The 15,550-nt window shown below is 36.5% G+C and overlaps 1 protein-coding gene across 2 annotated transcripts in view; it reads right to left on the bottom strand.

The window, feature by feature from the left end:
* Positions 1 to 15,550, bottom strand: part of LOC150104859 (uncharacterized) — an 83,057-nt gene that overhangs the window by 47,805 nt on the left and 19,702 nt on the right. The gene's annotated exons all lie outside the window — the stretch shown is intronic.

Raw genomic sequence — 15,550 nt, 5'->3', positions numbered from 1 at the left:
AAAGAAACAACTGTGGAAGGAATTTAAGGAGAAAGGTGACCTGCAGGCACATGAACGGTATAAAGCGCAGGCCAGAAGGGTACAGAGTGTGGTGAGAAAAGCAAAAACGGATTATGAAAGGAAATTAGTCATGCAAGCTAAAGAGAATCCCAAACAGTTCTTTCAATATGCTGCTAGTAAAAGAAAAACTGTACAGGCAGAATGATTTTAAGGAACGCCGATGGTAGGGAGGTCATTGAATCAGTCGATATAGTGGAATCACTGAGTGAGCACTTTGCAAGAGTATATCATCCAGGTGGTGACGTTGAAGGCATGAAGGAACCATTGTTTATATGGGAATTGTGGTGAATGAAGTGGAGGTGAATAGTCTATTACAGAACCTTAATGTGAATACATCTGTGGGATTGGATGGTATATCAGCACGGGTCTTACGTGAAGTGGCTAAAGAATTGTCAGTGCCCTTGGCCTTATTGTTTAATCTGAGTTTCAAGTCTGGTTTAGTCCCGAAGGTGTGGAAAGATGGGAAAATAGTTCCACTGCATAAAGGAGGATCCAAGACTACTGTTGTAAATTACCGACCGATCAGCATATCAGGAGTTGTTGTCAAGGTCTTGGAGAAAGTAGTCAAGGGAAAAATACAGGAATGGATTGATGAAAATGAGATACTGTATGGGGGACAGCATGGTTTTGTGAAGGGTAGGTCATGCCTCAGTAACTTGCTCACGTATTATAACACAGTGACGGCTGAACTGGATAAGGGTAATGGGTTTACAGTTATACTGCTTGACCTGGCTAAGGTCTTTGACAGAATACCACATGGAAGTCTAATCCGTAAACTGCAATATATGGGAATGGATATAGGGTTCACGAGATGGATAGGTGGGTGGTTGATGGAGAGATACCAGAGAGTAGTTTACTCAGGAGTAGAGTCCAAAATACAGCCTATGACTAGTGGTGTGCTGCAGGGTTCTGTTCTTGGTTTGCTGCTGTTTAATTTGTTCATTAACAATATAGGGAAGGATCTCAGAGGAACGGTTCATTTGTTTGCTGATGATGCTAAGTTAGGTAGGGCAATAGTGAATGCAGAAGATATCAAAATTTTGCAGGATGATTTGGATAGATTGGAGGTCTGGGCTAAAGGGATGTCAATTTAATATGGCAATATGTATGGTTATGCATTTTGGGGGTGAAAAGATTAGCAGCAGTATATCACTTTGGTGGAACTGCACTCCAGGAGATTAATGAGGCCAGGGACTTGGGAGTGTTAGTGGATAGGGAGTTGAAGTTTAGGGCGCACATCACAAAAGTGGCTAAATTAGCTCATCAAATCACTTGGATGCTGACGAATACTTTGACGAGCAGAGATAAGCAAGTTACTGTTCCTCTATCGAGCCTTGATAAGACCCCATCTTGATTACTGTACCCAGATCTGGTCACCTAGGTTTCTTCTTGATGGGGAGTTGGTTGAGAGGATCCAGAGGCGAGTGACCAAGATGATAGCAGGTCTATGGAATGAACCTTATGAAAACAGGTTGAAGATTTGTAGGTTGCAGAAATTGGTTTCTAAAGGATTAATTCAGAGGATATTTTTGAGAACAGGACTGATGGTGGGAGGACTAGGGGACATCCATGGAAGCTGGGCAAGAGTGTGTGGTTAGTAAGGGTGTTAGAGCTGGGTTTTTTTACTTTTAGAGTGGTGAATGAGTGGAATAAGCTGCCTGAGTCTGTTGTGGGTGCTATGAAAGTGAATGAGTTCAAAGCAAAGTATGATAGATACTGTGTGAATGTCAAATAGTTGTGATGGACATGATGTTTAGGGCCTCTCTCGATGAGTCTAAGGACTCCTTGGAGTCACCCGTAATAATAATAATAATAATAATAATAATAATAATGATTCAGGCATCTATGTGTAATAATAAGTAGAGTCTGAAGAATCATCATGATAGGCTCCTTGCAAACCATTATTCACACAATGCCTATAGTCATTTTTCTTAAACTAAATCACTGATAAAACATTCACATGTGCCTTTGGCAACCAATTCTACATGTTCATTTCTCCGAGCAAAAAATCAGTCCTCATACTCATGCTAATCACAGTTTTAACACAACTTCTAGGGATGACTGTTTTTTTCCTCCCTTCTTGTCATAAATGAAAAGTTGCTTCTAAACTCATCTTATAAAATCTCCTTTATTAATGTGTATGTTTCTACCATATCCTCTTTTCACTTATCAACTAATACTTTACGGTCAATGCATTTAAGGAGTGGTATGATAGACTTTGTGTTTCCTAGGAGGGACCTCCCTCGATGAGTCTTGATAGACACGCTTCTTAGAAAGGATCTCCCACGATGAGTCTTTTGACTCCATGGAGGCCTAAATAATAATAAAAAACTAAACTTTGTAACCCACAAATTTTCAGTCTATCTTCACCATCCAGTCACCATCTTGACTGCTCACCTCTAGATCCTCTCCACTTCCTCATCTCCAATAAACCCAGGCAACAACATCTGGTGTGTCCAGATGTGGACTCTATAAAGAGAAATGATAATTTCTTATCCCTGTTTACTTAGACACGATTTTTACTGAAGATGGTAAAATAAATATAGAAATAGACAACAGAATCAGCAAAGCTGGTATGGTAGGAAGTCAATTGAATAAATTCATATGGAATAAGAGAGAAATTAGTCGGAACACTAAATTAGCTGTATACAAGACAGTGTTCAAACCAGTTCTAACTTATGGATCTGAGAGCTGGGTCAGAAGTAAGACACTTGACCAAAGACTAGAGACGGCAGATATGAGAGTCCTGAGAAAGATTATAGGTGTGAACAGATGGCATCAATGGCAATATCATATTAAAAACGAGGATATTAGGAAAGAACTTGACATTGTCAACATCCAGGAATGTGTTAGCAGAGCTAATCTCAGGTGGTATGGTCACTTAAACAGAATGGGCGAAGAAAGATTAGCAAAACAAGTGTTCTCTGCCAGGTTGGCAGCAAAACGACCCAGAGGAAGACCAAGATATAGGTGGATTGATACAGTACAAAGTGCCTTAGACAATAGAAATATAAGATCTGATAATGTTGGAGTCTTGACAAGTAACAGACTGATTTGGAGGAAAATTATAGATAGGAAGCTAATAATGATGTAATTTTTTTCATGTAGTACTATCATATCCTGTACACCCCTTGAGGGTACATGGCAGGAATTTGATGATGATGATGATAAAGTGATCCTTTGAGCTATTTTGTTCAACTTTGCCTATATATTTTTCCCCATTTTCAATCTTATCCTTTGCCATTAAACTGGTAACCATGATCTTTTGCCCAAATTGTCTATTTAAATCATCCTACAGGATCTTTACATTATCTTTAAACTATTGAACTTTCAATTTTAACATGATCAGCAAACAATTTGATATTCCTCTCTCTCAAATCATTCCTAATATCATTAATGCACAAATTAAACAGATGCAGCAGTCTTCTGGTACACACCAAGGATCACTTGCCTTCTTGATTCAAATCCACAATATATATTACTTTTTGATGGCTGTCCATCCTCCACTCTCTAACATCTATTCTGCTCCAATTTATGTAACAGATTTCCATGAAATATCCTGGCTCAGATGGCTGGCTATAGCTATTTCTCCTAACCAACTCAACTGTCATTTATTTATTAAAGAAAATTAGTAAATTACTAAGGCATGTCTTTCCCTTCATAAAGCTATGCTAATTCCTATGGATAGAAATATGATATACCCAAGAGTATCATATTCCTATCTATATGAATCCTTCCCTTAACTAACTTTTCCAGTACTTTTGCCACTGCTCCTGAGAAAACCCAACCAGTCTATAACTGGCTACTTCTATCTTGGATTCTTCTCTATACAATGGAAGCATGTCTTTTACTCTTTCAGTTCCTTTGGAATACTATCTGTGATAAGACTTAAACAGCCTGGTCAGGAGAATACTAGATATAAAATGATACAAGACAACTTATTCTATAAGGAAATTTACCATCATCTTTCATACTCTATGAAATATTGAAAAAAAATTCTGTTATTAAGCAGAAGTAATATAGTAAATGTGCTTCATATATAGGAGGGTGGTCTGAAAGTTCTCAGCCTCGACCATAGATGGCAACATTATCATCGACATTTTTTTTTCTAAGTTGGTACATCTGTCATAAGCATTCATGTGAAATTGCAAATCATTCTATCAAGTAGTTTTATAAAGTTGTCTGAAGCAAAAGTGTTGTCTGTATCCCTTGAAATGGATAAAATTGAGCATCGTGCAGTTGTAAAAGAAGGTTTAACGCCAAAAGAAATTCATTTGAAGTTCATAAAAGTTTATGGGCACTCTTCTCCTTCTTTTTCAACAATTAGGAAATTCACTGGCAAGTTTAAATGTGGCCATACCAGCATTCAAGATGATCCACGTGAAGTATGTCCAAAAAGTGTAACAACACCAGAAATCATTGATCAAGTGCACGATATGGTATTGGATGACCTGAGAGTCAAACTGCGTAAAATTGCTGAGACTATAGGCATTTCAAAATAACATGTAGGATATATTTTGCATGAAGAATTGCAAACGAAAAAGCTTTGTTCAAGATGGGTGCACGCTTGCTCACAGCAGATTAAAAGCGCACTCGCATGAAAATCTCTGAAGAGTGCTTGGAGCATTTTTAACAATTTTAATTTTTTAGCATTTTAATATTATGAGACTTGGATTCACCATTACACACCAGAATCCAAACAGCAGTCAAAACTGTGGACAGAAGCCAGTTGTTCAGCACCAACGAAGACAAAGTCAGTTCCATCAGCAGGAAAGGTCATGGCATCGGTATTTTGGGATGCTAAAGGCATTTTGTTTATTAATTATCTTGAAAAGGGTAAAACAATAACAAGAAAATATTATTCCGATGTTTCAACTAGACTACACAAAAAAATTCGTGAGAAAAGACCCTGTTTACAGAAGAAAAAAAAATCATCTTTCATCGGGACAGTGCACCTGCCCAAAAAAAGGTGTTTTGGCAATGGGAAAATTAAGGGATCTACACTATGAATTGTTGGAACATCCACCCTATTCCCCAGATTTGGCTCCCTCTGACTTCTATCTCTTCCCAAAACTAACACTCTTCCTCGCTGGTCAGTGTTTTTCTTTGAATCAAGAGGTGAATGCAGCTGTAGAGGGGTATTTTGCAGATCTTATTGAGAACCACTACAGGGATGGGATAATGCCACTGGAGCATTGCTGGAATAAATGTATTAGTCTTAAGGAGGATTATGTTGAAAAATAAAAATAATTTTGAAATTATAAATTTGTTTTTTTATTGGTAGGCCAAGTACTTTTCAGACCACCCTCATATATATATATATATATTTTATGGATGCCTTTCCCTGGAATATGAGCAGTTCTGCTTGACAGTAGGGTGAGCTTGTCACTGAGTGGAACCCCCTGCTGAATTGTGAGTTAAATGATCCTTCAGGTCACTCATTGAGATCAGAGTGATCTGGGGTGATCACCTAAATTTTTAGGAGATTTCTCTTTACTTATATAGTGGGAGAGCTCTTGAGTTTCTTGGGAACTTAGACTTATCAAGGGAGTCCCTGAACAACATGCCAGGCACTATCCAACATTCGCACAGTAACTGTTATACATTGCTTTGAATTCATTCAGTCACGGTACCTGCAACAGACTCTGGCAACCTATTCCACTCATTCATCACTCTCCAAGCAAAAAATCTAGTTCTCACATCTCTGCTAACTATACTCTATTTCAATTTCCAAGGATGGCCCCTAGTTCTTCCACCAGTAGAGCTCCTATGAAAAATTTCCTATATATATATATATGTGTGTGTGTGTGTGTGTGTGTGTGTGTGTGTGTGTGTGTGTGTGTGTGTGTGTGTGTGTGTAGATTTAATTTCCTCTTTTTCTTTTCAATAACTTAACTTACTCCTAGGTCATCTAGCCCATGAAACTTGAATGCTATCATACTGACATAGCTAATACCAACACTCTCAGTTGGAGTTAATTCATGAAAATTAGAGAAGAGTTATTTCCTGATATGTATCCTTGAGAGAATACATATACAGGATATTATGATAATGCTACAATATACTATGAAAATTCTACAGTATATGATTATTATTATTATGTGATACCTCCAAGGAGTCCAAGAACTCATCATGCAAGGACACTCCAATCCACACATCTAACCATCTCCCCTAATATTTAATTCTCCTGCTATACATTGTCAATTGTATTTTTTTTTTGTCTATAATCAAGTTTTTTACGTCATTACTAGCCACCTATCAACAATTATCTTCCAAATTAATCTGTTATTTATTGTCCAACATGGTTAAATCATACATTCTAGTCTTGTAAGGTACTACTAACTGCATCAGTCCATCCAGATCTTGATCTTTGGAGTCTTTCTTGCCATCACAACAGCAAACATCTGTTTTGCTAAATTTTCCCTCTCTCATTATGTTTAACTGGTAGTCATACACTTTAGATTGGCTCTGTTCATACATTCCTGAATGCTAATGATGATGAGTTAGCCAATCTCATAAGGAGATAGCAGGATTTTTTCCTCCCAGAAACTCAGGTTTTTCATCCTACATACAAGCAAATCTGTGAGAACACACATAATTTACAGGCAAAAAATACTGTTGGTAATGGTAGTGGATGATAGTTGCTGTTGTTATATCTTCGTCTTTGGGTCTTATCTCTTATTGCTTAAACTATTATTATAAATTTTAGTATTACTTAATTATCAGTTAATTCTTTTGCCGACAAATTTGTATTATTTAATGACTGCACCAGCCGGCAACTGAATTCTGATAAGCTATCCAACATTACTTAGAAAGAAAATGCAGGGATCATGAAGTATGCAGTCGTGGTCCTGTTTCTTTTGTTATTAATGGATTCCCCTTTAGTACACGGTTCATAATTTTCCAAGCGGTAATTCAATCCACAGAAAGCATGACAAACTCATTTGATTTACACATAATGAAATATGTTTATTTTAGCACAAAACATAAAGATACATGTTAGTTAAAACTTTGATTAAAATAGAGTCTGGGTTCCCTCCATTTCTTAATTTAACACATCCAAAATTTCTACACTGTAATCCTTTATATTAACACAAATCTTTCACTTCTATATATAACTATCCTCAGACTCTGACAACATATACTAAATTACCTATTTACTACTACACATGCAAATTACATATATATACAAGTCAATTCTGTAACTCTGACATAGATTTCTTGAGGCAATGCTCCTTCTTATATTTTAGACTTAATCCTCCCCCAAAATTTTAGTTAGCATTCAATTTGGTTTTAACAGTATAACATTATTATCCTTTAGATACAAACAGTTCGTAGCCTCGGTCTCCTACTCGGCTCAAGCCTAAGATGCCTTTTCCTTAGATATAGAGAAATGTCCAAAATGCAGACAGTTCTTGTAACACTTCACGGAAATGGGTTGTGTTCTTAAAGATCAGTTCTCCTTACTCCACAGTTACCCCGATACTAATATGAAAAGATTTCTGCTTACCGTTCTTGCTTTATCTGAATATTCGGATCTCCTTACTGTACTTTCTTTAATGGCGGCTTCACTATTCCTTTGTTCCACACGAAACGAAACACTCTTACACTGATTTATACACTGACGTTAATTCATCAGTGGCCCTTTCTTCTTAGGAATCTGGATGCATTATAGCTGCAGCTTTGATCCACGTAGCACACATAGCAAGGGAAGACTCTCGCTACGCATGGCGGCAAGCTTTTCACAACTATACAGCCTTCCGCACTGGAAACCAGATACTGACGAAACAAGAAGAAAAGAGGACGATTCAAATCCCCGCCGAAACCTATATACTACAAAACAGCACCCTCACTCGGTGGTGTCGTCATACGTACGGCGGCTGCCGATTGGATACCGTTGCCACGAACTATCTTTGACATGGCCTAAAACTATTATTAGCTTGTACACATCTTTTTAGAATTTATGCATGATTTTCTACCTTAATAGATTTAACAAACCTTCTCTATTTAGTTTATGGGATACTTGAACACTGCTTAGAATTTACAAATCTGAATATATACATGTTCTTAGGTCATAAATGAGCACATTTCCTATTTGGAGGCATAAGCATGTCCTTATCCACTCCTTCTGAGGTAACCTTATGTTGGGTCGGAAAAAGGATGACTCATCAAAAGTGAATCAGCACTTTTTCCGACACAACACTGTTGTGTAGTTGGAGGATTAAGTAGAGGAAGCTCAGTTTTGTAGTGAATTAGTATGCCCTCCATGATGAGTCGTCGTTGCATTCCTTGGAGGTATTATTTAATAGTAATAATAATATTCCTTTCTAATATCTCCATTTGTAATGATTCTGCCACTGATTCCATCTCCTCACTACTCTCATTTTTTCTAAGAACAATGCTGCCTTGGCTGAATCAATCAACATTTTTTACAGATTTTGCCAGTGAATCTCTAAGGTTTGGTTCTTGTTTTTAAACCTTTCACTTTTTCTCCAATAACACTTGTATATTTGGATGTACAGTTCATTCCTGAAAGGTGACTTTGATTCTGTATAAAACTTCATACGACATACGTAGTTTTATTAATGTAATACTGTTGATCCTCAAACAGTATCATTCAGTTTGTCCTCAAAACTAAATGGTCATCATTTCCTATTTCAATCTCCCACATGTGTTCTTGTCCTGGACCAATCTGAAACCTCATTATAAACAATAACACTGATACGATTTTTCTTGTTTTGTGTGTGCATTATCTTTTGCCTCATGTGGTACATGGCCGAGTGGGCTAAGGCCCTGGTTTTAGGCACCAGTCTCTCTGAGGCGTGGGTTTGAATCCCACTGCTGCCAAAAATTTTTATGAAAGGAAACTGTGAGCAAGAGTGTGAGGAGTGGTTTCTTTGCATGGAGGGTAGTTGAGAATGCATTGCCTGATAGAGTGGTGAGAGCAAGAACGGTCAATGAGTTTAAGGAGTGGTATGATAGACTTTGTGTTTCCTTTAGAGGGACCACCCACGATGAGTCTTGATAGACTTTGTGTTTCCTAGGAAAGAACTCCCACGACGAGTCTTTTGACTCCATGGAAGCCTGGATAATAATAATAATAATAATAATAATAATAATAATAATAATAATAATAATAATTTATGCATATTTTTACATTGGAATGTAATGTTAGTAATGATAGTTTATGCTCTCTACAGAAATCTGAAAGGTACAATTTGAACTTACACGCTTACTAAGAATACCACGGACTGCAAAGCAAACCAATAAATCAGTGATAGACAGAATAATGCCTGATTGCTCCCTCGAAGCTATGATCATCAAGCAAAAATTGTCATACTTCAAACATTATTTTATTAATAAAATAAAAAAATTATGCGAGCAAATGACAGTCTGGAGAAGATTATGATGCTTGCTAAAGTTGATGGAAGCAGGAGAAGAGGAAGACCAAGAATTAGATGGGTAGATGGAGTTAAAGAAGCAACTGGAATGCACTTGGAAATTCTGAAAGATATGGCCAGGAACAGAGCTGAATGGAAAGTACATCTCTGTCATAGAATCACCAGGAGTCAAAAATGACTATGGAACATAACACACACACAACATTCTTCATCTTCTTTGTTGGTACAGTCAACTCTCACAGTAGCAAACTCTAGACAACACAGGAATAGTTTGGTAGAGTGGAGGAATTTGTTATGGTGAATTTCTTTTAGTATAGCATTGTAGCTCGTATTTAGGCTTAGATGCTGATTTACACTAATAATAAAATTTAATGAAACTAACATGGCACAAATACAAAATAAAAATAAAAATTTAAACAATTAAACAGCAAGTTTAATTGTTTCAATATTTCATCTCTGTCGCAGAAACATCTTCAGGAATACAATATTAAACTGTAGTAATGCACACAAAAACATACACAACAATAGCTGTGTATGTTTTTGTACCTGGTTGGCCGAGTGGTTAGCTTATCCACTCTCCAGCCAAAAGGCTGCAGGTTCGAATCCCACCATGGGAATGGATTTTTGTGATTGTCTGTGGAAATACTAGTGATGGTGGTGGTGGATGGTAGATGGCGTTGGTGTAGTTGCAGTTAGTTGTAGTTGGTAGTGTAGTGGTGGAGACAGAGATGTAGATTAGGTGTCCTCCCTAGATGAGTCTGTGGACTCCCTGCAGGTATCACACAATAATAATAATAATAATAATAATAATAATAATAATAATAATAATAATAATAAGTGGAAGAAAACAGACTACTTAAAGCCTAAAGTCCTATGAGAGGGCACCCCTCTATGGGAACTATTGGCTAGCCTCAGCTGTTGGGAAGGAGGCCTAAAAATTAAAGTTTCCCAAATCTTGGAAAGTTTAAGACATCCATATTTATTAAGATTAGGATGTTTTTAAAAATAAAAAAAATAAAAAATTGCTGCCAATTTAAATCTGAAATATTGAAACAGTTAAACCTGCTTCTTAATTATTTCTCTCTGTGCTGTATTAGTTAGGGTTACCATACATCAGCATTTATGCAGACATGTCTGCATTTTGATAATGAAAATATCTGCCAGTGTTGTCACAATACCAGTGTTGAAAGGCTCTTTTCATTAATACAAGCTCAGTGGACCAAAGAAAGAAATACACTGACCATAGAATCTATTAAAGGACTTGCTATAGTTAAATTTAATTACAGACATTTAACATGTTCGCCTATTTGTGTCGAAACAAAGACTTGCTAAAGAAAATTAGGTCTAGTGAAAAATATGCATGAGCTGCAATGTAATGTATGTAGTGTGATAATTCTAATTCTTTTTCATGTAGGCCTACTCTTGTTTCATAAGACTTATTATGACACTTAAAATCTCATATTTTTGTGTGTTCTAATAAGCATACTCATCACATCTAATTAATGAAAAGCTTACAAAGGTAAAGATTTCAAACATATGTATTTATTTTTGTGTTAGATGTTGGTGTCCAGAACAAGTTGGTCAGGCAATGGGGTGTCAGCATTTTGGCATTTTAGAATATGGTAACCCTAGTATTAGTTACATTAACTTTTATTATGAGCATTTAGCTATAGGGCTTTGGTCAGGACTTTTCAATATGGTATAATGAGTGAGCTTATTATAGTAGTATTTGCTGTATTGAAAGTCAATTATAATACCAAATAGTATTTCTTTATTCTTCTGCTCTTTTCTATCATATAGCATGACGGAAGTCTTGGATGCAAATGTAAACTTTCAGAATGTTATCTAGTCTTTTTCTACTTTTATAAGCCTATAAAGATCACAAGTGTAAATTAGAGGGGACAGAGTAATATGAAGAAATGTGATGAATGTGAATTATAAAGAGAAATGCATACGGTTTATATTCATCATGTGGTGAATATGGTGATAGGCATGGTAATGTGTTAAATGTTATTATATTGTGTTAATGCACTGGCATATCAAGCTGGCCATGATAAGCACTAGCTGAAAAAGTGTATAATATGATGTGGGCAAGTCTCTGGATGTGTATAATAAATTGCTGAAAGAGCTGAAGACAGAAAGGAATGGAAGAAGCTGGTACTTGCAGCAAAGAACCTTAGAGATTCAGCAAGCTAAGGAAGAAGAAGGTAACAAATAAAATATAATAAAAATAAATTACGATGTTGGAATGTTCTAGCCCCAACTACCAGCCAATCATATTTAAAGTGAATGGGTTAATTTAGTGACTAACACTCATTGCAGTTCAATACACTTACTGTGCTGAATTTTCAATAGCCATGAAATGAAATGAATCTATTCAAATATATACTCAATACTTCCTATACATCACTCAGCTGGTATCCCACATCATTCAACACTCCTGAGAGAATAAAAATATAAAGAAAGAGATTTGATTTGTATTTATTTATTGAATCTACTATAGCTACTATGCAGGTGTCCAAAAACTAAGAATGAACTACATTTTTACCTGTATAGGAAAAGATTTTCATGATTACAGCCAAATGTGGACATAAATTTAGTACCAGCATACTAATAAATTATATTACACAAAAAATGTGTTATAAATTTCATACAAATTAAATTGCAATATGTTTTTGACAAAAGTTACAAATTTCCTAAGGATGTAGTTAAGGAATTAATGTACAGTGCTTACAGAAACTATGTGGAGAGACATTTCAGTATGGAATATGTTTACCCGAAATTGTGATTCAGCTCTCACAACGTTGACCATGCTTAGCACTGACTGGCCAACTAAGCCAGTTGGTGCAGAGGGCCAACTGGCCAACTTCTCCTTCAGAGCAAAGATAAGGCTTTGTTTGTTTTTTGGGAGGGGAATTTCAAGCAGCCATGCATCTTTATGAAGAAATGTTGCACCCCAAACATGTTCTATGAGATCTGGGGAGTGTGCTGGCCACTCAATCCATAAAAATTAATTCTTTGCCTACAGCATCACAGGACAATTGAACCTAATGTTGAAGAACTTCGTTGCAATATCGTGCATCCATTAAGCATACTGTCTTCCCACACCATGACCCCCCCCCCAACACCGCCATATCAATTCCTTTCAAGAACATTCTCACGATGGTAAACAGTATAACTTTTATGCCAGATCAAGTGTCGTTTAGAACCGGAAGAAAGACTTCCTCTGGTTCTAAACTTTTATGGATACAATGCTGTTGAAAAACATGCTCAGCGATTAGCCTGTGGATAAAGGGACGCAGACTACAGGCCTTCAATTATATAAGCCTATTTGTCACAGATGTCATCTACAGTTTTTTGAGATATCTACCTACCTGTGCTTGAATGGAGCTAACTTGCAAGCTGCCCTGCATTGATTATGTTTTGCTGTTATAACCAAAAATGTGCCTTCATACTCCATGGTAGATCAAGGGCAACCTCTTAGCAAACATCTGGAACACACTCCATTGGTTTGAAATGCTGCCTAGAGCTTGGATACAATGCTATGTGAGATTCCAAACTCTCTGGCAATATCAGTAATTCTGCGGCCTTCTTCAAACTTTCCAATAATTCTTCCCCACATGAAATCATTCCTTCACAAAAAGAGCTTACTTCAAACACTTTGCTTAGTGTAGTCTTTTGTCTTTTTTCCTGTTTAGTGCTACCACGCGACCTCTTTGCACATGATTAGAAATTTTGAATGTGTGTACCCATTTTCTACTCAACATCGTCAGTCTTACAAATTGCCACAAGCTGATTCATCTGAATATGCGGTTCAGAAATGTTGTTCTTCCTTAGGTTTTTTGGACACCAGTATATAATCCTTTATGAAATGTCTGGCTAAAGCGTTCCGTCCATAACTAGATAAAACAATTAATATAATGGTACATGCAGAACACAGCAAAGGCAGTCAGAGGCAACACTTGGTCTGGCTGATAAGCAGACACTTTCCAATCTACCAGATGTGGCATGGATGTTTGCTTCTTTAGGACATCTGTGAACAGTAATGCCAAATGATTTCATAGTATGGTGTGTGAGATTGCTACTCTGCTTACTGGAGATTTGAAACAGCTTGAAAAAATACCATTTTTGTTTTCTAAATCAGGATTTCCAGATTATCTGAAATTTAATATATCCGCATTAGTACTAATGAGATATGGGTTTACAGCTATCTGTGTGTGGAACTGTAATTAATAAAAATGCAATTTTGGTAACACATTAAAAAAAAAAATACATATTGCTGAAACTATTTTGAGGTAACAGCAAATGTTGGTCTAGTTGATTGAGTGGTTAACTGATAGGTTGTGGATTTAATCCTGCTGTGCACATGGATGTATGTGATTCTCTTTAGATAGTAGATGAATTTCATCACCTGGTGTTAGACCACCACCACCACCACCACCCTGCTTAATGGAGGCCTGAAGTGACTTGGAAAAGCTCCATGCTTGATCTCTAGTGCAAGGTTCCTAGAATAGGTAAAAAATGACTAAAAATGCAAAATAATTATTCAAAAAATTAAAAAATCAGAAAAACTCCTTAACTCACCCACAGTACTAATGTACTATAGGTTTACAACCTTTTGTAGATAGGAGTGGCATAAAAAGTATGATTTATGGAAATAATTCTGGTAACCAGACTAATGAAAATTAATTTCTGATACAGACACGAATCTACATGAGGTTATAGATAACTGTTGTCAGTTTTAACTACAAACATATTAAGATAAAAATTAACACAACAGATGAGACCAGCTAACTCACCTTTAATCAAAAGAAACCAGATAAAGGTTCCTCATGTAAAAGATGGGAATCGAACGCAGATCTTTCCAAACAAAGGGCTTCGTCTATACTGCCTGAGCTACAGAGGCTCATGCTAAAATACACAGATAATATTACCTTCACTGCCCAATTTTGTAAATGATTTCTGAAAAATTTCTCCAAAATCTTAAGAACTACAGAAGATACACGAATAAGTCAGTATATATCTGTTAATTGCATGTTATTATGAATATATGACTGCTTGGTTTATGTCTGTTAATTACAGACATAAACCAAGAATATTTTGTCTGTTAATTACACGTGTGCTTCTGGCCACTTATGATGAAAAAAACCTGTATTTCTAGAAGAAAAATCCTGGCCACTGATAAGTGACCTTGCTAAATCACCTTAAGTTGAAAAAGACTTGTTCTTAATAATCCCAAAAGGATTTGTATAGCAGATTTTGTGGACTGAATCATAAAAAGAGAATGTATGAAATTAACAATATTAATTAAAATTAATAAGTTTTTATAGAATCCTTTGCTCCTCCACAAGGATGAAAAGGAGAACAATGTTGCTTGGGTAATATTCAAGAACTATCTAGCAGAACTGGTTGGCTGAGCAGTTAGTGTATTTGCTCTCCAGCCAAAAGCCTGCAGGTTCAAATCCCACTGTGGGCATGGATGTTTGTGATTGTTTGTAAAAATACTAGTGGTGGTAGTGGTGGGCAGTAGACGGAGCTGGTGTAGATGATGATGATGATGGTAGTTGCAGTTCTCTGTAGATGGTGACTTGAGTAGTGGAGACAGAGAGTTACAGAGTAGGTGCCCTCCCTCAGTGAGTCTTTGGACTCCTTAGAGGTGTCATGTAATAATAATAATAATAATATTTAAAGGGTTCAGAAGGTTAAATAAGGTAGGCGTGAAACAGATGTACTAAGAGATTAAACATATAACTGGATGAAGAAGGCATTATGGAGTCCAAGGGCTGATTGCAGAAGGGCATTCTGCAATATACGACACTACATGATTCAACCATTTATACTTAATAATCCTTGTGTGGTGAGACTTAAGTGCTGTGAAGAATTCATGTTGTAGGTTTAATGGAATATTATCAGCACTGAGAGAGGATTAAAACTAATTTCAATACTTCCAATATTTCATCTATGTCACAGAGACATCATCAGGGATTACAAAAACCCTTTTGTAACAACACACACGCATATACAAATATAATACAATAGTGAGTGAAACTAAAGTCCTATCTAGGTGGTGTGCCCTCTATGGGCATTTG

The sequence above is a fragment of the Typopeltis vanoorti genome, chromosome 7, assembly GCF_054136105.1.
Source record: "Typopeltis vanoorti isolate ZY-2024b chromosome 7, IOZ_Tvanoo_1.0, whole genome shotgun sequence".
Lineage (NCBI taxonomy): Eukaryota > Metazoa > Arthropoda > Arachnida > Uropygi > Thelyphonidae > Typopeltis > Typopeltis vanoorti.
This window is presented reverse-complemented; position numbering and strand designations above follow the sequence as displayed.